The sequence below is a fragment of the Rhinolophus ferrumequinum genome, chromosome 19 (assembly GCF_004115265.2).
Source record: "Rhinolophus ferrumequinum isolate MPI-CBG mRhiFer1 chromosome 19, mRhiFer1_v1.p, whole genome shotgun sequence".
Lineage (NCBI taxonomy): Eukaryota > Metazoa > Chordata > Mammalia > Chiroptera > Rhinolophidae > Rhinolophus > Rhinolophus ferrumequinum.
This window is the reverse complement of record NC_046302.1, coordinates 16349366-16371715: the sequence shown is the minus strand read 5'-3', so window position 1 is coordinate 16371715 and position 22350 is coordinate 16349366. Positions and strand designations below refer to the sequence as shown.

Here is a 22350-nt window from a genome sequence, read left to right as displayed (position 1 = left end):
TCAATACCACTAATCATCAGGGAAATGAAAATTAAAACCACAATGAGGTATCACCTTACACCTGTCAGGATGACTATCATCCATAAATTAACAAATAACAACTGCTAGCGAGGATGTGGAATAAAGGGAACCCTCATACACTGTTAGGTGGGATTGTAAATTAGTACAGTCACTATGGAAAACAGTATGGAGATTCTCCCTAAAATTAAAAATAGAGCTGCCATATGATCTAGCAATTCCACTTCAGGGTATTCATCTGAAGAAAACACAAACACTATTTTGAAAAGATACATGCACCCCTATGTTCATTGCACCATTACTAGTAATAGCCAAGATATGGAAGCAACCTAAATGTCTATCAACAGATGAATGGATAAAGATGTGATGTGTACATATACACACAGAGAGAGACACAGGAATATCATGCAGCAATAAAAAAGAATGAAATCTTGCTATCTGAAAACAACACGGATGGACCTAGAGAGTATTCTGCTAAGTGAAACAAGTTAGACAGAGAAAGACAAATACCGTGTGATTTCAACTATAAGTGGAATCTAAAAAACAAAACAAATAAACAAAACTAAAATAGACCCATAGATAGAGAACAAGCTGATGTTTGACAGAGGGGAGAAACTGGAAGGGATGGGAATAAAAGTAAATAAAAAATAAAGTATCATTTCCTTATGTACCCGCTTGGTAAATTTATACTCAGCTTAATGTTAGTTAGGCTCTTTTGGACTCAAGATGGGGTTTATTCTAAAGACAAGAGTGGCAATAGCGAAGCGGCAAGAACATCATAAAAATCAGAAACCACAGAACAATGGGATCATACACATTAATTCCAAAAGGCTGGTGTTGCCATGTAAATGTAGGTGTTAACAGTAGGCAATCATTGCTTTATGGTTAGGCGCTTATTGCCTCCCTATCACAATATAAATTCAGCATCTCTATCTCTGTATGCCTGATCCTTGAACCAACTACTTCACTCTCTACTGGGATAGCTGTTCTTAACTCCGTAACTTCTGCTTACTTACAATTTTCATTTATTTATGGTCTATTCCAGGTGCCCTTAATCTCCCACAGTCACTGCCTGATTTGCCTATTTCTGAGTTTGCACTGGCATGAACAAGAGTAAAAGCAAAAGACCACAAACTGCCATATAACTGCCCTAACCTGTTGACCAGTTATGGTCTGGCTATCAGGTATTCACAGTACGGTCTCCTTAGGAGACTGTGGGCCTAGAAGGCACCATGGTGACTGGTATGTTTAGCATAAGCTCTTGCATTAATAACTAGTGTAGATACACATTTTAGCAAAATGTACTAAAAGTGAAAATCTTTCTAACTGAAACAAATTTCCGCGTTAGATTTTTGTTTTCTTCAATGGAGATGAACTCAGAGGTCTGGAAGATTAGTTTAATACTGATCTAGCCCCACTAAGTCACCTGCCATTACCAAAAGGTAGAGTCAGGTTAATATATGCAAAGTTTTACCTTGATCCCTCATCACACCTGAACTACTTTCTCAACTTCCCTGGATAATGAGCAAGAGAAGGTAGAGTGAAACTAAAAATATCAAGAGCTTTGCTGATGGGGTAAATTTTCAGGAGCAGAGAAATAAAATGGCCCCCTTACTATTTCTAATATGGCTGTCTTGTCATCCCCCCCCCCCAAAATGTAAATTATTGTACTTGAAAACCTGGACAATTACATTTACTTTTCTTTCAAAATCCTGTAGAAAATGAAAGATTAACAGGGTAGTGACAACAAGAAGAAATGCTACCAGGTATTTAACATAGTCACACATTCTTTTCAAACTTCTGGGCTTTCGCAATCCTATCCATTTCAAGTTTCCCACTTTTCTCCTTTCCACATATCACACTTATTTTAGAAAATTTATCCCAACTTTCCTATGTTTCTCATACTTACTTAAAATATAATATGATTTTTCACCTTGCTTCCTGCTTCCACTCCATTAAAACTGTCCATTCTGACCCCCAAATTGCCAAATCCAATAGTCAATTTTCAGCCTTCATCTCACCTGACCTCTCAGCCACGTTCAACACAGGGATCAATCCCTTTTCCTTAAAATGCTTTCTCCACCTGGTTTCTAAGATACACACTTTTACTTTTCCCTGTCTTACTGACGACTGCTTCTCCCCAGTCTCCTTTGCCTCCCTGACATCTAAGAACAGAGTGCTATAGAAAGAACTTTTCTATCTACACTTCATTCCTTTGGTGGTATCACCAGTCTTATATCTTCAAATACCATTTATACATCGATGATGATCAAATTTACATCTTTATGGATTTCTGGTTATCTTACTTGAATTTCAGATTTTTTTCTAATTTTTATTAAAATACAGCTAACATACAATATTCTATTAGTTTTGGGTGTACACCATAGTTATTCAACATTTATATACCTCAAGAAGTGATCACCATGATAAGTTCACCAATGATCTGACACCGTACAATGCTATCACAATATTATTGACTATATTCCCTACGCTGTACATTACATCCCCATGACTTATTTGTTTTATACCTGGAAATTAGAACCTTATTTCCTTGACCTTTTTAATTTTTCAATTACTGTTGACATTCAATATTATTTTATATTAATTTTAGGTATACAGAAGAGTGGCCAGACATCTACACAGTTTAAGAAGTGATCCTCCCAGCTAGTCTAGTACCCACCTAGAACTATATATAGTTATTACCGTATTATTGACTATATTCCCTATGCTTTACTTTACATGCCCATAGTTGCTACAATGTTATTGACTATATTCTTTATGCTACACCCTACATCCCCATGACTACTTTGTAACAATTAATTTGTACTTTTTAAATTAAATGTATTGGAATGACAATGGTTAGTAAAATTATATAGGTTACAAGTGTCCATTTGTATAATACATCATCTATATATCTTAATCCCTTCCTCTTTTTCACCCACCCTCCTAATCTCCCTCCCATCTGGCAACCATAAAAATATTCTCTGTATCTAAGAGCTTGTTTCTATGCTGTTTGTTCATTTTGTTCTTTAGATTCCACATATAAATCAATTTGCATCTGTCTTAGTCTGTCTGACACACTCCACTCAGCACAATTCCCTGCAGATCCATCCATGCTGCAGCAGATGGCAAGAACCCATTCCCTTTATGGCTGAGCAATATTCCATTGTACATATGTACCACCTACTCTTTATTCTTTCATCCACTGAGGGACACCTAGGTTGCCTTCACATTTTGGCCATTGTAAACAATGCTGCAATGAACATAGGGATGCACATGTCCCCTCGAAGTATTATTTTGGGTTTTTTCAGATAAATACCCAGAAGTGGGATTACTGGGTCCTTCTCTGTCTCGTTATATCCTTTGTTTTAAAGTTTATTTTGTCTGGTATAAGTATTGCTTCAAGTTTAAGTTTGTTGCAATTTTCCTGAAATACCTTTTTTCCCTTTACTTTCAGTCTGTGTGTGTGTCATTTGATCAGAAGTGAGGCAGATCCTGTAGACAGTATATGTAAGGGTCTTGTTTTCTTATCCATTCAGCCACTCTGTCTTTTGATTAGAGCATTTAATCCATTGACATGTACAGTAATTGCTGATATATACAATATCAGAGGAGTAGTAGACTGGGGGAGTGGAGTTATCACTTTGTGAAGGCTGTAAAGGTCTAACTATTACATTGTTTGTACACCTGAAACTGGAAAAAAAAATCAACAACAAAACAAATAAAGTAATTGTTGATAGATATGTACTTACTGTCGTTTATTATTCATATTTTTTATTTTCTTTCTTTTTTTTTTCTTATCTTAAATCCCTCTAACATTTCTTGCAATACTGGTTTGGTGGTGATGAACTCCTTTAGCTTTTTCTTGTCTGGCAAGGGTTTTATCTGTCCTTCGATTCTAAATGACAGCTTTGCTGAGCAGAGTAATCTTGGTTATAGGTTCTTGATTTTCATCACTTTGAATATTTCCTGCCAATCCCTTCTCGCCTGCAAAGTTTCTGTTGAGAAATCAGCTGTCAGTCTTATGAAAGCTTTGTTGTCAGTAACTGCTTTCTCCTGTTGCTTTTAAGATTCTTTGTCTTTAACCTTTGACATTTTAATTATGATGTATCTTGGTGTGGGCCTATTTGGGTTCATCTTTTTGCAACTCTCTATGCTTCCAGGGCTTGTGCATCTATTTCCTTCTCTAGGTTAGGGAAGTTTTGTATCATTGTTTCTTCAAATAGGTTTTCAATTCCTTGCTCTCTGTCTTCTCCTTCTGGTACCCCTATGACGCAAATGTTGGTATGCATGGGGTTGTCCCAGAGAGCCCTTAAATTACCCCATTTTTTTGGATTCTTTTTTCTTTTTGCTGTTCTGTTTGGGTGTTTTCTGCTACCTTATCTTCTAAATTGTTGATTTGATCCTCTGCTTCATCTAATCTACTGTTGATTCTAATGTATTCATTTCAGTTATTGTATTCTTTATTTCTGACTGGTTCCTTTCTGTTTTCTATCTCTTTTTATGTTTCCTATCACTTTACTGCAGTTCTCCCTGAGATCACTGAGCATCCTTATAACTAGTGTGCTGAACTCTGTGTCTGGTAGATTGCTTGCCTCCATTATGTTCAGTTATTTTTCTGAGCTTTATTCTTTTATTTGGGACGTGTTTATTTTGTCTCCCCATTTGGGCTTCCTCCCTGTGTTTGTTTCTATGTATTAAGTAGGACTGCTATGCCTCCTGGTCTTAGTAGAGTGGTCTTATATAGTAGGTGTCCTGTAGGGCCCAGTGCTGTAGTCTCCCTAGTCACCAGAGCCGGGTGCTCCAGGTGTGTCTGTCCATTGTGTGGGTGTGTGCCCTCTTATTGTAGTTGAGCCTTGGTTGCTGTTTGTACGTCAATGTGAGGGATTCACCCTCAAGCTGATTGTGAGGACTGGGCCTGACTACATGAAGGAGCTGCTGTGCAGGGGGCTGACCCTACTGATCAGAATTTGCTTTAGCAGGGTTCTGGTGCCTTCCTAATCTGCCCTTTCAATGTGTTGCCCTTGGAAGCGGCCAGATGATGCTCCAGCTTGGTTTGAAGCGAGATTCTAGGCGTGCCAGTTTCCAGGGCCTCCTAGGAGGGGCCGTACCACAGGCCAAGTTGAGCCACAGCCTGTGCCCTGCCTGAGGCCACATGGCATGAGCAATAAAGCAATCCACAGATTGGACACCACCGTGCTGGGCTTGGAGGTACCTCAAAAGGCACAGCCACAAACCAACATCGGCTTTGGTTACTGCTGAACTTAGGGCTGCTGAGCAAGAGTTATGGGACACACCAAAGCCAGATAATGCTTGTCTGGGTTTTGTGAACCTTTGAGAGATTTTTAGGAAAGTCTGCAGCATGAGCCAAGACAGGCTGTTTGTATGGAAAAGCCACTGGAAGCGAGTTGGGTGTGCCCAAAAGTTCTAGGGGCAAGATCTCCGGCAATCACCTCAGGCAGGGCAAATGAAGTGTTAGCCAGGTTGATGGAGACTCAGATATGGTGGCCTGCATTTGCATGCTGGGAGGGGGAGGGCTCAACAAAGAAACAATGGCTTCCGCCAGCTCCTCCATCTGGAAGAAAGCCGCCCATCCAGCCCTCACCCTGAAGACAGAGAACTCAATTCTTCTCCACATGCCCCCGATGCCTTTTGAGCTGCTGCCCCAGTGCTAGAGCTCAGAGCGAGTGAGTCTGTCAGTGAGTTCACGTGAGGGCCATTTAAGAGGAGCACCTGCGACTCCAGCCGCCCTCATCTCACTCAGCCACAATCTCTACTAATTTCCACAGCCAGAAGTTATGGGGACTTCTCTCCCTGGCACTGGAACCCTGGGCTGGAAAGCCTGGTATGGGGCTGGGATCCCTCACTCCTCTGCAGTCAAGATATTCCTTCCCATTTTTAATGGTCACATGAGGGTGTGGGACCAGCCCATTCCACGTCTTCTCCACTCCTACCAGTCTCGAGCTGGCTTCTTCTGTATGTCCTTAGTTGTAGGGCTTCAGTTCAGCTAGACTTCAGGTGATTCTAAGTGATGGTTACTCTGTAGTTTCACTGTAATTTTGATGTGGTCACGAGAGGAGGTAAGCGCAGTATTTACCTACTCCATTATCTTGACCAGAAATCCTTCAGATTAGTTTTTTAATATCTACTCAATATTCCCACATGGATGTCTAAAAGCATTAAATTACTGAATTTAATAGCCTGAATGGTCTCCCTTGTTCCTGCATTTGCACCCTTTACAGGCTTTTCTCAAAGTATCAGAGTTATCCTTTTAAAACATAAATCATTTCACATCACTCCTCTGCTAGAATTTTCCCGAAGACTTCATATTACACTTACAGTAAAAAACCAAAGTTCTCACAATTCCCTTTAGGATCCTACTGTGTAGCCCCCATTACTTCTCTAACCTCATCTCCTACTACTCTGCCCTTACTTGCCCCTATTCTGGAACATGGCCTTATTATCCTTCAGACAGGCCAAGCATATGCCCATCTCTGGCCACTGCGTTTTCCTCTCTCTGCCTGTAAAGTTCTTCTGTCAGATACCTGAACAGCTCATTCCCTCAGCTTCTTTAAGTCTTTGTGCTACTATAGCACCTTCTCAATGAGACCTTCTCTGACCACCCTACATAAAGCAGCAGGACAACATTCCTAGAGCACTGCCTATTCCCCTTTAATCTGCTGTGTTTTACTTCATACATTTTTTCACTATGTAAAACATGCGGGTTGAGAGCACAGACTGTTTTGTGATTTGTTTACTGGATGTTCAGCATAGTGGTTAAGAACACAGACGTTAGAGACAACATCTGGGTTCAAAGTCGTGAGTCTACCACTTAGTAACTAAGTGAGCTTTGTCAACTTACTCAACCTCTTCTTTGTGGCTGTTTCCTCACCTATAAAATGCTAATAATGAAAGTAAGGCTAAAGAATTTTTGTGAGGATTAAATGAGAATATATGTAATGCACCTACAGTGTCTGACATACACTAATATCTGCTCTGATGGTGAGGACTTCGATAACGGTGTCTCTCTTTTCCAGAATGTAAGAATGGGCAAATTATATTTTCCAATTTTATTAAGTATAACATATAGGCAGAAAACATACCAGATGTACAGCTCAATGAATTATCACAAACTGAACACCAAAGTACTCACCACTCAGATCAAGAAACATACTACCACCAGCAACCATTGTACTAGAAATACACCTTGCAGTACAGACTGCTGGTTCACACAGTATGCACCGCTGAACAGTTTTCCAGGGAGACTGTGCCAGTTCATACTCCCATCAGCAGAGTATGAGTTATCATTCTTTCACATCTTCACCAATGCTTGGCATTTTCAATCTTTAGAATTTATCTGTTCTGGTGGATGTGTGGTGGTCTCTTATTGTGATTTCAATTTCATGTTCATAATTACTATTATAATAAAGTAAACACCTTTACATGTTTATTGGCTATTCTCTTTCATGAAATGTCTGTTCAAGACACTCATTTTTTCAAAGGATTGTCTGTCATTTTCTTATTAATCTATATGGCATTCTCTATGCTTTCTAAATATCAGAGAATAGGATTTTTATCCCCTTCACTCCTGTATCCCCAGAACCTAGAACAGAGCTTGTATTATAACATAATAAGCATCAATAACCATTTTTTAAATAAATCAATGCTTACTCTATTTTTCTTCAGATCCTAATCATCTGTTTCTACAATTCTGCCTCATAATCTGACGATATATGGTGATTTTCAACCTATAATCCAATCCAAGGAGGTTTTAATATGTTCACTGCCTAATAATCTTCATAAAGTAAAACTGTCTATACCTCCAGGATAAATCTTTCAATGGCTTCCTACTACTTACAGAATAAAATCTCAGCTCCTTCAACTGCTATTTCAAGTTAACTCCCCCAACCTACTTTCCCTATCACCTGCTAATCTTCCAAAACACAGATTTGGGGTCGGGGAAGACAAGCCAATTAGACACTGACTACAATCTCAGGGGGCTGAGATTGTCTTTTAGGCAGAGATAGCAGAATATTCAAAAGCCCACAGACAAAGAGGGAATAAAGTGGGCTTTTAAACCATTTAAGTACCGTTTTCCCGAAAATAAGACCTAGCCAGACAATTAGCTCTAATGCATCTTTTAGAGCAAAAGTTAATATAAGACCCCATCTTATATTACATTATATTATATAAGACCCAGTCTTATAGTAAAATCAGACCGGTCTTATGTTGATTTTTGCTCCAAAAGACGCATTAGAGATGATTGTCCAACTAGGTCTTATTTTCAGGGAAACATGGTAGTTTGGTGTTGAAGTACAACATGAAAGAATAAGAAGGGGGAAGATGATGCCATAATAGATAGCAACAGGGAAAGAATCTTATACCATGTTTCCTCCGAAAATAAGACCGGGTTTTATGTTTTGCTCCAAAAGATGCATTAGGGCTTATTATTCAGGGGATACCATCCTGAAAAATCATGCTAGGGCTTATTTTCCAGTTAGGTCTTATTTTCGGGGAAACACAGTATCTCCTCTACTTAACACAAATTGCTTTAGATATATGGGCATCCATTTAATTTTTGTTGGAAGAATAAATCACTGAATTATAACTTGATTCTGACTAATTCTTCCCAACAACCTACTTAATATTTGTCCCCAAAGGGCCAAGCATATCAAAGAGTTCTAGAAATACTTGTAGGTTTTCCAACCATTTCCTAAATTATCGATTCCTTAAGTCAAATAAAAGTTTTTCAACTTTATATCACATGGTCATTTCAGAATTACCCTATACTGTATCATAACGTGCTTTGTAATAGTACATTTAGAAGAGCTGGAACAAATCTGAAATAATTTTTTAAGAGCACTGGGCTCAATCATTAACAGATAACACTTTACACTGTATGGTGTGTTAAAGGTCTTTTGTTTTAAAAAATATTTTACACTTTGATGGTGCTTTGTTTCCAATATATTTATTGTTTGATTTGATCCCATAATAATCTTAGTATGCTAGCAAGGAAAGAGTAGGGATAATCTCTACATATTATACATATTTAAAGAACCTGAAGTCTGGGGCGGTGAAGTCTGGGGCGGTTAAGTCACTTGCTCAAGGAGATGAAGTTAAAAATGAGCACAACTAGGGAGCTGAGTCTTCTGAGAGATCTATGCTGCATCATTCCCATCACCCCACAGCCTCTTAGAGAAGCCCTGTATAAGATTTCCTGTTCTTTGATAAGTTATTAAATATTAGCCCTTCAGAATATGTTACATTACTGGCACTTGGCTTCACTGCTCCACCTAGAACATAAATCCAACTGAAAATTTGGATCCTGTCCCTTTCCACCCTGACCATGCTGCCTAATCAGTCGTACGTGTTCAAAATTCTCATGATTTAACATACTTTTGAACTCTTAAAAAAACATTTAAAGGTACATTATTTCTATAAACTAACTCTAGCAAGCTAACTAATTGTACCACTATTTGTTGTATCCAACAGGGGAAAAAAGGCCCTAATTTGGCATTTTGCCCAGATGGCTCCACTGTACAATGACAAGTTTTAAATCTTTCAGAAATTCTGGAGAAGTAAATTTATAGACTTCATTTCATAAAATACAAAACGATCAATCTACATAGGTCACGGTGCTCTATAGGCCATAAACTTAGCCAATGGTTTTTCTCTAACTTTCATTTTTAAGTCCCCTTCCTTTAGCATACAGCACAAAGGATAGGCAGGATCATGAAAGAATAGAAAACAGAGCAGAGAGGAGGAAACAGAAGACTACTAAAGGGCGTGCACTTTGTCTTGTAAAAGCAAACAAAGAACTTAATTTTCCAAGAGTCAAAGAAGAATAGAAAATGTGAGCAATGGAAAACTGAGCTTTCAGGGCTCACTGATAGTAATTTTCTACCATCTTTTTCTTTTTCTTTCTCTCTCTCTCTCTTTTTTTTTTTTTGCATTTTAGATATACAAGCAATTGTCCTTAAAGAAAAAGTAAGCCAACTCATTCTGAATTCCTGGTGGTTCCTCATGGTTTCTTCGGTGAAATCTGGCATAGAATCAGCCATAAGAAAAAGGATCTAATGTAAAGAATATGTAAAGAATATTTAAAATGTATTGTTAGAAGTTATAATAAAAAATAATCACAAGCCCCAAGATTAACAAAAAAAGAAATTAACATAGAACAGCTGAATTATGAAGATCCCAGGTAAAAGTTAATTTTGGCCACTTTAGGCTGTTATTAAAAAGTTTGTTGGTAAAAAGGCACTTATAAAATATTTATTAGTCATCATTCCTTCTACAAATTCAATCAACTCTTGAAAAAAATAAACTGATTTTATACCTATTTAAAAAATGTTTATCCTCTCAGACTTTCACAATTTACCTATTGTCCTTTATCAAGATTTTTGACCAGCAAATCACAGTAAACAATTAGATACTTTCAAGTCCTTAGGTCAATTAAACGCTCCTCTGACATTGTATGGATTCCTCTTTAGTTGTAGTTTTAAACCTTAAAAACATACAAGCAATTATTTCTATAATAATGTACATATATGTCCCTTCTGTTTTTATCTCTTTAACACTAAACAGAAGAAATAATATATATACACATTTTTAGAAACATCAGTTTATAAAATTGACACACAGCTCTTTGATTTTCCCCAAATTCCTCGGATATTTATTTCCACCATGCTTTTGCTGTAACAATATCCTGCGTTTCAATATATGTTTTAGTCAATAGATATCGAACTTAAAAGTTTAATTGGTATATAGTCAAATACACAACTCCAAAAATTAAATTAGTGCAGAACATCTGGAGAGGGGGAGTTTTTGGCAATAGGAGCAACAAGCAAGGAATAATCAGGTGTATTGGAAAAATCAAACTGAGTCACATGATGGGGAGCATGGCTGGAGATGAGTTTCGGGAAGCAAGGCAGGAACCAAATCAGTTTAATCCGTTACAGCTCTCAGAGGTTAGGAACCTTTTTGATTTCTGATATCTTTTGAAGCAAGTATTGCATTGTTAAACCACTAGCCTCTTCTCAGGAATTACAGAAACTGTATCCTCACCTCTCATATGCAAGCTACTATTTCTAGTAACAGGAGTAAGAAACAAGTTTTTAAAAATAAGTTCAGATTGGTATCCAAGAATTTAATTGTAACTTGTGCATATTATGTATGTTCAAAACCACTTTCTTTTTCCATTATAAAAAACTTTATTTTGAAATAATTTTAGATATACAAGAGTTACAACCATTTTCTTTTAAAACACTGTTCTTTTTAGCTTATGTTGCTACCTAATATCCTTTCTCAAGCAAAATGTATTACTACATGAAATAGTTTATTTTGGTTTTGTTAGAGTTTAATAGTTTTTAAATGCTTGTTTCAAAATTTTAATTGCCAAATACATTTTTAAAGTATTTTTAATTTTTAATGTTAAGAAAATTCTGTCCTGTCATCAATAATTAAAAAAAAAACACACAAAAAGCTATGGTTTTGGCATACATTAGGTACTTAAATGTTTATTATTCAATTATCTTAGCTTTTGTTTAATTTAAAATCAATGCCAATATAATTCTCTGGATATCTTACTATGTAAAAAGATGTATTAAGTTCCAATTTTGCCTTTAAATAGGCCTGTTTTTTCCTTCTAAAAATAAAAGTCTACAGAATAATGGTACTTACACAATAGAATGGCAAAGACAAGAAATACTTTCTAGCAATTTGTTGGAAGAGAACATGATTTTACTTTTTACATTAACGGAAAAAGTCTCTCAGATTAGATTTTCTAAAATATCAACTTAGTAGACATTTACAGGCATTCTCTTCCAGAAACATAGAGGGTGAAGATGAAAGATTAGTTCTCATTTTTTCAAAATATCCACTCACTATAGGAGGTTCTTTTAGCTTGTACAGCTATCCACCGGGCATCCACTGGAATCTAGGGATCTCAAATTTAACCACATACAAAAGGGAACATGTCATCTTTCCCATCAAAACCTACCCTTCCTTCTCTGTCACCCATGCCTCAGTAAAAGTACAGTGTTCCCCACCTACCTTGCTGCCTTAGTCAGAAATCTGAGTCATTTTTAACTCATACCCCTCCCGTGTCCCATACATTCAATCAGTCACCAAGACCTGATCAGACTACCCTGTAATCTCCAAAATTCTTCCACTTCTCCCTCAACGAATTACTACTTCCTTTGGCTACTATTCATTTATTGTCTGGATTACTGAAAAAGTTTTCTTAACTGACCTATATGCCTCTGGTGTTACAGTTTCTCCAGTCTTTTCTTGCTGTACTGTGAAGAATTCGTTTTCTACAAAGACAATCTGTTTAATAAGAGTCTTCAATGGCCTGGCCTTCTTGCTCCCAATATGAAGTTCAACTCTTCAATATGAAGTAGAAAGCCCTGCATGATTTGCTTTATTTCCCTCTCTTGGATCATCTCTTTTCATTCATCTCCTTGTATTCTATGCCCCCTGCATAATGAATTTCTTTTGGATCCTCAAACGCACCATGTTCTTTCCATAGTTAGCCTAGAAGACATTCTGTAATATTCACTACTATAAGAATGCCATTAATAAATTGTCATTATCATGATTTCGTATTTGCAAATTAGCCTGCCTGCTAAGATTTATTTGTTACCTAAATCAATGCTCATGGCACTTTAATTTTTAAAAATTTATTTTTCAATTACCATTAACATACAATATTCTATATTGTATTAGTTTCAGGTGTGTACAAAACAACGTAGTGATTGGACATTTATATACCTCAAAAAGTGATAACCCCAATAAATCTATTAACCATCTGACACCATACATAGTTATTACAATATTATGGACTATATTCCCTATGTTGTATTTTACATCTCCATGACTATTTTTCAATTATAGTTGACATTCAGTATTATTTTATATTAGTTTCAGGTACTTTTGTGATCACTTGCAGACATGCGTAGGGCTGCGAAAAATTTGAGTTGCCAGATCCACACATCCCCAGCTCAGGTCAAACAAGTCTCTGATACTGTAAACAAGTGTCCTTCCTGCAATCTATCCAGTGGCACTTTTTGTGTGCATTTTGTGCTTTTTGTTGGTGATGTCACTTATTTAAAATGGTCCCCAGGTGTTAGTGCTGAAATGCTGTCTAGTGTTCCTAGTTCAAGAAGGTTGTGATGTGCCTTTCCGAGAAAATCCATGTTAAATAAGCTTTATTCAGACATGAGTTATAGTGTTGTTTGTGAGTTCAGTGTTAATGAAGCAACAATATATATTAAATAAGGTGTCTTTAAACAGAAGCACACACAAAACAAGATTATGTACTAGTCAGTTGATGAAAATGTAACCAGAGATTCGTGGGAATCTGACCTTGCATTTTCTCTAGGTGCAATGGTTCAGTATTTACTAACTCAGTGTTCACAGTGACTTTCCAGAATATGACTATCACAAATAATTAGAATCAACGATATATGACTATTTCAATAATGACAGATTTCTGTAAGTGAAAAGTTTGCTTTTTAAAAATTATGATATACTCTCAAATTTTCCTAGTAATGAATTTTAAAGAAAAAATCTAAACTGTTATACTTTTTAAATGTTTTTAAGTGTAACTTTTATTTTAAAATTATATCCTTAAATTAATTAATAAAGCCCGACGATTTCTATATCACTTTTTCTTTCTAAGTGAATTAAAATTTACTCAAATGAATAGTTATATTATCTTGCCCCAAATAGAAAAGTATTGAATTTGCTAACCAGATATTTAGTTATCAATTACCAAAACAATAATCAATAATGTGAACAAACTGAAAATATGTAGTTATGACATTCATATTTTATATATCTTATATTGTACACATTCAATACATTTCAAAATGCTTTTGATAAACAAATGAGTAAAGGAAGTAACTAAACACAAAGTAATATACCAGGAAGTAGTTTGATTAAGCATGTAGGGTAAAATAACGAATGAACTGAATTAAAATCTGGTAATAAAAATATATTTCCTTAATTAGGTGATAATAACTACAAAAACAGCAGCTAACATTTACTGAACAATTACAATGATATAGCCACCGTGTTTAGCACTTACGCAAAATTATCTCATTCAATTCTTAAAATATCCTAAAAAGCAATTACTGTTACTTTCCTCATTTACTAATGTAGAACCTGCTACACAGAGGGTTAAGTAACTTGTCCAAGGTTATACACTTAAAGACTCCAGAGCTCCAGGGGTTAACCACTGTGTCAAACTGACCACCTTTAAAGTTTCAAGTTGTAGAAATGTGTAATAGCCTGAGGTATTTATTAAAAATGAAGATTCCTGACTCTCAGTCCAACTTTACTGAATTAGAATTTCTGGAGGTAGAACTTAGGAACCTACATTTTAATAGACATCCTAGATGATAAGCAGTCACAGTGAAGTTTGAGAGCCACCACTTTTAAGTATATGACCCCTTATTCCTATGCTCAAAGCACAGCTCCTGACTAGATATAACCAGAAAGCATCTTGCCTTCTCCATCTTCTGTCTTTGTTCATATTATCAGCTCCCTATGTAATGTCCATTTTATTTATCTTTCAAACCCTACTACTCAAATCCCACCTCCACCAACCCTTTCCTGGATGTGCATTTCTCTCTTGATCTGCCATTGAACTTTAATCCTCCAATACAATATTTCTCTCAGGTTACCTAAAGAGTTAGTATACCTAATTGATAAGCAGGAGAGAACAGAATTTCCTCTTTATCTCCTAAAAAGCTCAATTAATATTGTGCCTTGTTGAGAGTAGATGTAAAATTTTTTTTAAAAAAGTTGAATTAAAGAATTTGAATTACAGATCCTTTTCCTCATCAGTGTTTAGAACTTGACCCAAAAGATAAATATTAGTCAACAAATTGACACATGCATTTGGCTTCTTTAACTAAATGGAGTGGAGACAAAAAGACTAAGTAAAAATAAATTTAATCCATAGTAAATTAACATACATCAGAATTATTTACTAGGTATCTATATCTCCTTTAAGATATGAAGATTTGATAATGCTCATGACTGATGACTACATAAAGATTTCATGGTACAATCAATACTCTTGCGTCAAAAAGGAAACACGAAATTGTAAAACAACTTTCTACCACATCAATGAGCTACAGAAAAGGCTGTATTGAGAGCAAAATCCACAGCTTTACACACCTATTACTAAAAAGGAAATAATACAAGGGAAAAACAAAAAGCAAAGAAACCCAAAAAGAAGATTTTTACTTATAAATCATTTTGAGTTTTTTTCTGCTGTTTCTAATTCATTAGTTTTTCTTTATTTCATCATATTTAAAAAATTCCAATATGTTTTAAAAATAAAACTCAATAAAATACATAAATCACAACATTTAATCTTGAGAAACAAAAAGGAGAATACATAGTATTAGGTGTGAGAAGAGTGCTGGAACCATTGAGAATGTGAAAAAGACTATAAATGGAAACTTTGTATAACTCTCTGATAATAAAGTTTAAACTAGATGGAAAGGATGACTAGACTACTTAGGCAAATATAAATAAAATTAACTAAGTTAAAAGATAGGAGACCTAGATAAATCAATGAGCATGAAAACAGTTTAAACCGTATCAAAACAGCCATCAAAAAAACACTAATGTTATATATTTCACAGGTAAATTATCCAACACAAAAAAATAAATTAATCCTGTGCTCATTAATCTCTTCAAAGGCATAGAGGAAAAAGTTTCTTATTTTTTTACTGACAGCCAAACCTGACAGAGTTGGTTTGGGGCGTCTATGGAGCCAAGAAGTTAAGGGAACAAGGTGTGAGCAAGGCAGTGCTCCTCTGAAGCTCTGGACAGAATCCTTCCTGCCTCTTCCTGGCTTCTGACTCCGGCTGGCAACCCTTGAGGTTCCTTGGCTTGCAGGGGCATCAGTCCAATCTCTGCCTGTTGTCACATGGCATTCTCCTCTCATAAAGACCAGTCATATTGGATTAGGGTCCACTTAACTCAATATGACTTCCTCTTAACTTGATTAAGACCCTATTTCCAAATAAGGTCACATTCACAGGTACTGGGGGTTAGAACATAAACCATTTTCGTGGAACACAATTCAAGCCACAACAACTGTATATTTGATAACTGTATTATAGCAATGTTAAACTTCCTGAATTTGATAACTATTCTTTGGTAGTTGAAGAAAAATGTCCTTGTTTTTAGGAAATACACACTAAAGTACTTCAGGGTACAGAAAAACCGTGTTGCAACTAACTTTCAAGTGGTGGTGGGAGGAAAGGAACACTGATTCACATATGCACAAGGAGGGAATGAAAAAATCAAATGTGGCAAAATATTAACAATTGGTAAATCTGGGTGAAGGGAGATCTAGGAATTCTTTGTACTACTCTTGCAACCTTCTGTAACTTTGAAATTATTTCTAAATAAGTTTTTTTAAAACCACACGGGAAATAATATCTATGAATAAGCTGAAGAAAAAAATATTCCAAGTCTATATTAAGAAAATAGAACTCTGTAGGATATAAAGAACCTCAAGAAATGGAAACATATCACTTAATTTTAAACGATAAGATCCATTATTATGAAGATGTCCACTCTTCCTAAATAAATTTAAATATTATTTAAATCAAAATCACAATAAAGTTCATATGGAAAAGTAAATGCATAGAAATAGTTAAGAAATTTTTGAAAAAGAAAAATGAGATTTGTCCTATTAGTAATCACAACCTCAAGGTTAAGAGTATAGGCTCTGGAGTCAGGGAGCTGATTACAGTCTTAGTCTGTAACTTGAATAAATGTAACTTCTCAAAGCCTGTAAAAATAAAGATATTAAGAATACCTACATCAGTGCTTGTTTTGGCACGCAGCACATATACTAAAGTTGGAATGATACAGGGAAGATTAGTGTGGCCCCTGCCCAAGGATGACACGACACCCAAATTCGTGAAGTGTTCAAGATTTTTTTTTTAAAGAAAATCTTTTCATTAAATAAAATGGCTACATGTCAGAACACTTAAGGCAGATTTTCAAAAGAAAAAGAATACCTCACACATAGGGTTTTTGAGAGACAAATTAGTTGCAATGTGCTACAGTATTTATCACTGTGACTGGCAAGCAGGTGATATTTAACACACATTAGCTGCTGCTCTTTCTATTGTTATGGTCAAGATCCTCATCATCACACAGAACCCATGTGATACTGGCATAGGAATAAACAAGTAAATGTATGGAAAAGAGAGCCCAGAAACATGCCTTACAGTAGAAGAATCTGTAAATGTTATAAATGGGAAAAAGATTTAATAATTAGTGAAGACAAAATTGGATGCTTATGCCACAATATATATAAATACAAACTCCACAAAAGCTAAATTATTTGCAATATAAGACAAAAACCTGTACAAAGAATTTTTAAATGACCATCAACTATGAAAAGTATTCTTAAAACACAAAATCCAGAAATTATAAAAGGAAAATTATTTTTAAGATAAAAATATTAGACAATCACTTTGTGAGGGGTGTGTCTAACTATTACATTGTTTTCTATACCTGAAACTAATTAAAAAAAAATTAGATAAAACAAAGACAAGCAGAGATATGAAGACAAATAATATCCATGCTATATGAAGATTCCCTAAAAATCTTTAAGAAAAAGACAAATAACCTAATAGCAATATTGGCAAAGGTTATAAACAAGCAGCTCATATGGAAAAGTAGCCTTCGATGAAAAAGCAAACTGACCAGAGGGTAAGGGGGTAGTGGGTGGGGGAATAAATGAGGGTAAACAGAATCAAACATATGGTGATGGAAGGAGGACTCTGGGTGGTGAACACACAATGTGATATACAGACGATGTAATACAGAATCGTACACCTGAAATCTATGTAACTTTGCTAATAATTGTCACCCCAATAAAAAATTTTTTAAAAAAAGCAAACTGAAATAACTTTAAGGCATCGTTATTCATATATGTAACAAAAATAAAACAATGTTCGCTGAGATTATAGGATAATAGGCATGCTTATATATTCCAGTTCAGTCTCCTTTTTTAAAAATCTGAAAATACATAAAAAGAGTTTAGAATCTGTTAATATCCCTGCCGCTGAATATGATCAAAAAGATTAAAAAAAAAAAGTCTATCACGCTATTAGAAGACTTAATTACAGAAAGAGGAAAATGAAAGACTTAAAAAAATAGAAAAGGAATCACTGATCCCTACTCTTAAAAAGAAAACTAAGCTTATGGGATTCAACTACTCACCCACAGGAACCACACAGGTGGGTTCAATGATTCAAGAAAGCACAGCTGGACTGTTAAAAATTACCTTTATAACCTTCCAATTGTTTATAAATGGTAATTGATTAATAAACTGATACTGAATTTTGTCAGGAATTAAAGGCAACTTTCAGTGTCTGCATTTATTAAAATTCATTTTCTAAGGCCTCATTTAATCAGTTTTCTTTCTTCAAGAGGTCTACCTGTCCCCATGATTTCCCTATTACTGGTGGGGCTCCGGGAATATCAGAAATGTTTTCCAGAACCTTCAGATAGAATTCTTCTAGACCCAGACGCTTAAAATCAATTAAAGCTAGATGCCCTCTTACTATCTACTATCTAATTTCTTATTCTTTTTTTCTAGCTTTGCTAACTTAAAGAGCATCCTCTTGTACAGAAATTAGGAGATAAAAAAAGAAGACATGCTAGGTGTTCCCTGTTATCTATTGTTTCAACTTTCCTAAGTTGTGGATCTGTGGCTGCCATCTTCTAGATGTGAATTTATCTCTAAGAATCATCTATGTTGTCATTAGTTTCTCCTTCTTCTAAGCATCAATCATTCTAAAAATCCTATTCATCCTCTGACAATATCCTAAGAGGTTCTTGACCCTCTCTTCTACTTTAATCTTTATTACAAGGTCCTCCTTTTGACTTAATTTCTATTCATTTTTAATTCAAAAATAAAAACTAAGCCCCAGTTGGAAAGGCTAAGGGAGTAGGGGGGAAGCAGAGGTGTGAGGAGAGATTGGGGGCCTTAGCTCCATCATAATTTCCACATGTCACTATCCCCACCAAATGGTTTCACATGGCTAATTACTGCCTTTTCTTAATCACTAAAAGTGCTATGTAAATGCAGATACTACAATCCCCATTCTACTCTGATGTGCTCCGCCACCAAAGTGCTTCCTAAGCTTTTCATATAAAAAGTTTGGGGTATTTTTAGACTTTTTATTCCTTTAGGTGGTATACTGCCCATTAGAATCTTAAATCATAAACTCTGACTGGTTTTCTAATGTTTCCTAAACTCTAGGACATACAACTCCTTCAAGTCCAGAATTACCTTCCTGTTACTTTTAATATAAACCCATGACAACATGGTCCCTATCTCCAAAGGTTCTTTCTAGAATTTACATATCACTAACTTTTGTCTATTGGTCCTAATTTAGTTCAAAATAGCAAATACTTTGTTGTTGTTGGTTTTCTGTTTTTTATTATAGTTGAGATACAATATCATACTAGTTTCAGGTACACAACACAGTGCTTCCACATACATATACCTTACAAAGTGATCACCACAAGTCTAGTAACCCTTCTGCCACCGTACAAAGTTATTACGGTATTAGTGGCTATGCTGTACATTACATCCCTGTGACTTGTTTTATAACTTGTTTTATAAATTTGTACCTCTTAATCCCCTTCACCTTTTTTGCCCATCTCCTCAAACTCCTCCTCTCTGGCTAAATTACTGCCTTCTCTTCATCACTACAAGTGCTATGTAAACCATCAGTTTGTTCTGTTGAGCCTTGTTTTGTTTTGCTTGCTCATTTGCTTTGTCCTTCAGATTCCACATGTAAGTGAAATCATATGATCGGCTTTCTCTATGACTTATTTCACTTGGCATAATACCCTCTAGATCCATCGATTTTTTCACAAATGGCAAAGTTTCATTCTTTTTATGGCTGAGTAATATTCCATTGTATATACATATACCACATCTTTATCCATTCACCTGTCAATAGACACCTAGGTTGCTTTCACACCTTGGCTATTGTAAATAGTGCTGCAATGAACACTGCCATGCATATGTCTTTCTGAATTCGTGTTTTTTATTTCTTTGGTTAAATACCTAGAAGTGGAATTGCTGGGTCATACGCCTGTTCTATTTTTAATTTTTTGAGGAACATCCATACTGTTTTTGATAGTGGCTGCACCAATTTATAATTGCACCAACAGTATACGAAGGTTCCCTTTACTCCACATTCTCACCAATACTTATTTCGTGTCTTTTTGCTAATAGCCATTCTGACAAGTGTGAGGTGATATCTCACTGTGGTTTTGATTTGCATTTCCCTGATGATTAATGATGCTGAACTTCTTTTCATGAGTCCATTGGCCAGTTATATCTTCTTTAGAGAAATATATAAGCATGTAAAATAGCACATATCCTTATAGCTTCCTTCACTACCATGTTTCCCCCAAAATAAGACTTAACCAGAAAATAAGCCCTAGCATGATTTTTCAGGATGACATCCCCTGAACATAAGCCCTAATGCGTCTTTTGGAGTAAAATTTAACATAAGACCCGGTCTTATTTTCGGGGAAACACGGCACCTAAAACATGAAATTAAATTTTTTCAGAATCTCTGCTTATATTTAAAAAAAAAAAACCTTCCAAAAGGGGTTGCAATTTTTTACATCTTCCATCATAACTAGTTTACTTATGTACTAGTATTCTTGCCTTAAATTAAGAAGATACCATCTATGTCCACACCTTTCAAATAAATATTCTAACCATGTTTATACAACCAAATAGTGTATTTCTATATAGATGTCTAACATGTTTAACTACTGGTTTACTTCCTTTCCCCTTATGTGGCAGAGACAGCTGCTACCTTCCCACCAAAAATTCATCTTCCCCTCCTATGGTTGTCACTAGAAGGTAGCTGCCCTGCCAAGGACTATTTTTTCCAGCTCTACTTACAACCAGATATATGCATGTAACTTGCTTACATCAATGTAATGTAAGGACTATTAACATGTGTCAGAGTTTTTAAGAAGCATGGTTGCTGGATATATTTAGAAAATAAGATACAAAGGAAAGGAACCCACTTACTGTAAGTACATACTTTTGTTACTGCTCTTTAACATTTACAAGTCACTGCCAAATCAAACCTCAGTATATCCATCGGATTAAAGTAGAAAGTTTATTTGAATTCATCCTGAGTGTTAATGCTACTAGTTTAGCACTAGGCCTGCCACTCCAAGAAGCCCTGAGGAACAAGCATCTGCAGTTAACGCATGAGTTTTTAGTGAGGAGCTAGCTATTTGCTGACATTCCTTTCTCCTATGCCCATGGTAGGCAGAAACTGCCAGCAGACAGACTGGTGCACTTTCCTACATTTAAAAATATTTAATAATTGTCTACTATGTGCTATTGTTCTAGATGCTTGGAATAACTTCTGTAACCAAAACAAAGATCCTTACTCTCATGGAACTTACATTCTAGTGGCAGCCACTCCTATCATTTAGACTTAGCACAAGAGCTTAACACCTATCTGCCAACCCTTATGAAGACTTAATACACATGGGCAATGTGGAGTGAACTGTTGGAGTGATGTGTGAAGGAGTTATACTGTAGATATTGCATAGGAGATAATAATGCTACAACAGCAAGTTAGTGTTCCCACCAGAAAATAATGCTCCAGCTTATTAGAGAGGACAAAGGGTGCACTCTTAGATACAACTGAAAAAATAAAAGGAAGCCAAAGAAGAAAAGGCTTCTAAGGTGGTGAAGGAAATCATTGTCAATGGAATGCGACACAGTGGCAAGAGCAGCAAACAAAATTTCCATTTGGAGCTTTAGATGAGACTCTTCATCCAGAGAGAGAGAAATTCATGTAACAATAAGATTTATAGGAACAAGCCAGTATGGAAGAATACCACTGTTTCCTCCAGAAGGAAGTGAAGTTTTGAATGGTTGATGAATCTGTACCAAGAGGTATGAAATTCCATCCTACTGACAGGTAAAATTAGTAAGTGTGCTCTCTTTCTTCATCATTTGTCTAAAATGTAATGGAGAGCCATTTGGACAATACAGACCTTCCCTCTATTTCTACTAACTCATCTAGGAACAAATGACATAATTAGTAGAAATGAAGACAATATTGTACAGAAGTTTGAGCCAGCCTTTGAGTCAGAAGACTAGATGTGAGCATGTGAGAGAGACAGAGAGAGAGAGAGAGAGAGAGAGAGAGAGAGAGAGAGAGAGAGAGAGAGAGAGAGAAGCAGAAGTTGAGGGAGGAGGAGGGAGAGAGAGGGGTTGACTACATAAAT

The 22350-nt window shown here is 35.8% G+C and overlaps 1 protein-coding gene and 1 pseudogene across 3 annotated transcripts in view; one reads left to right on the top strand and one right to left on the bottom strand.

Moving 5' to 3' along the window:
* Positions 1 to 22350, bottom strand: part of YES1 (YES proto-oncogene 1, Src family tyrosine kinase) — a 69458-nt gene that overhangs the window by 38519 nt on the left and 8589 nt on the right. The window lies entirely within an intron of this gene.
* Positions 16873 to 16988, top strand: LOC117012008 (uncharacterized; annotated as a pseudogene).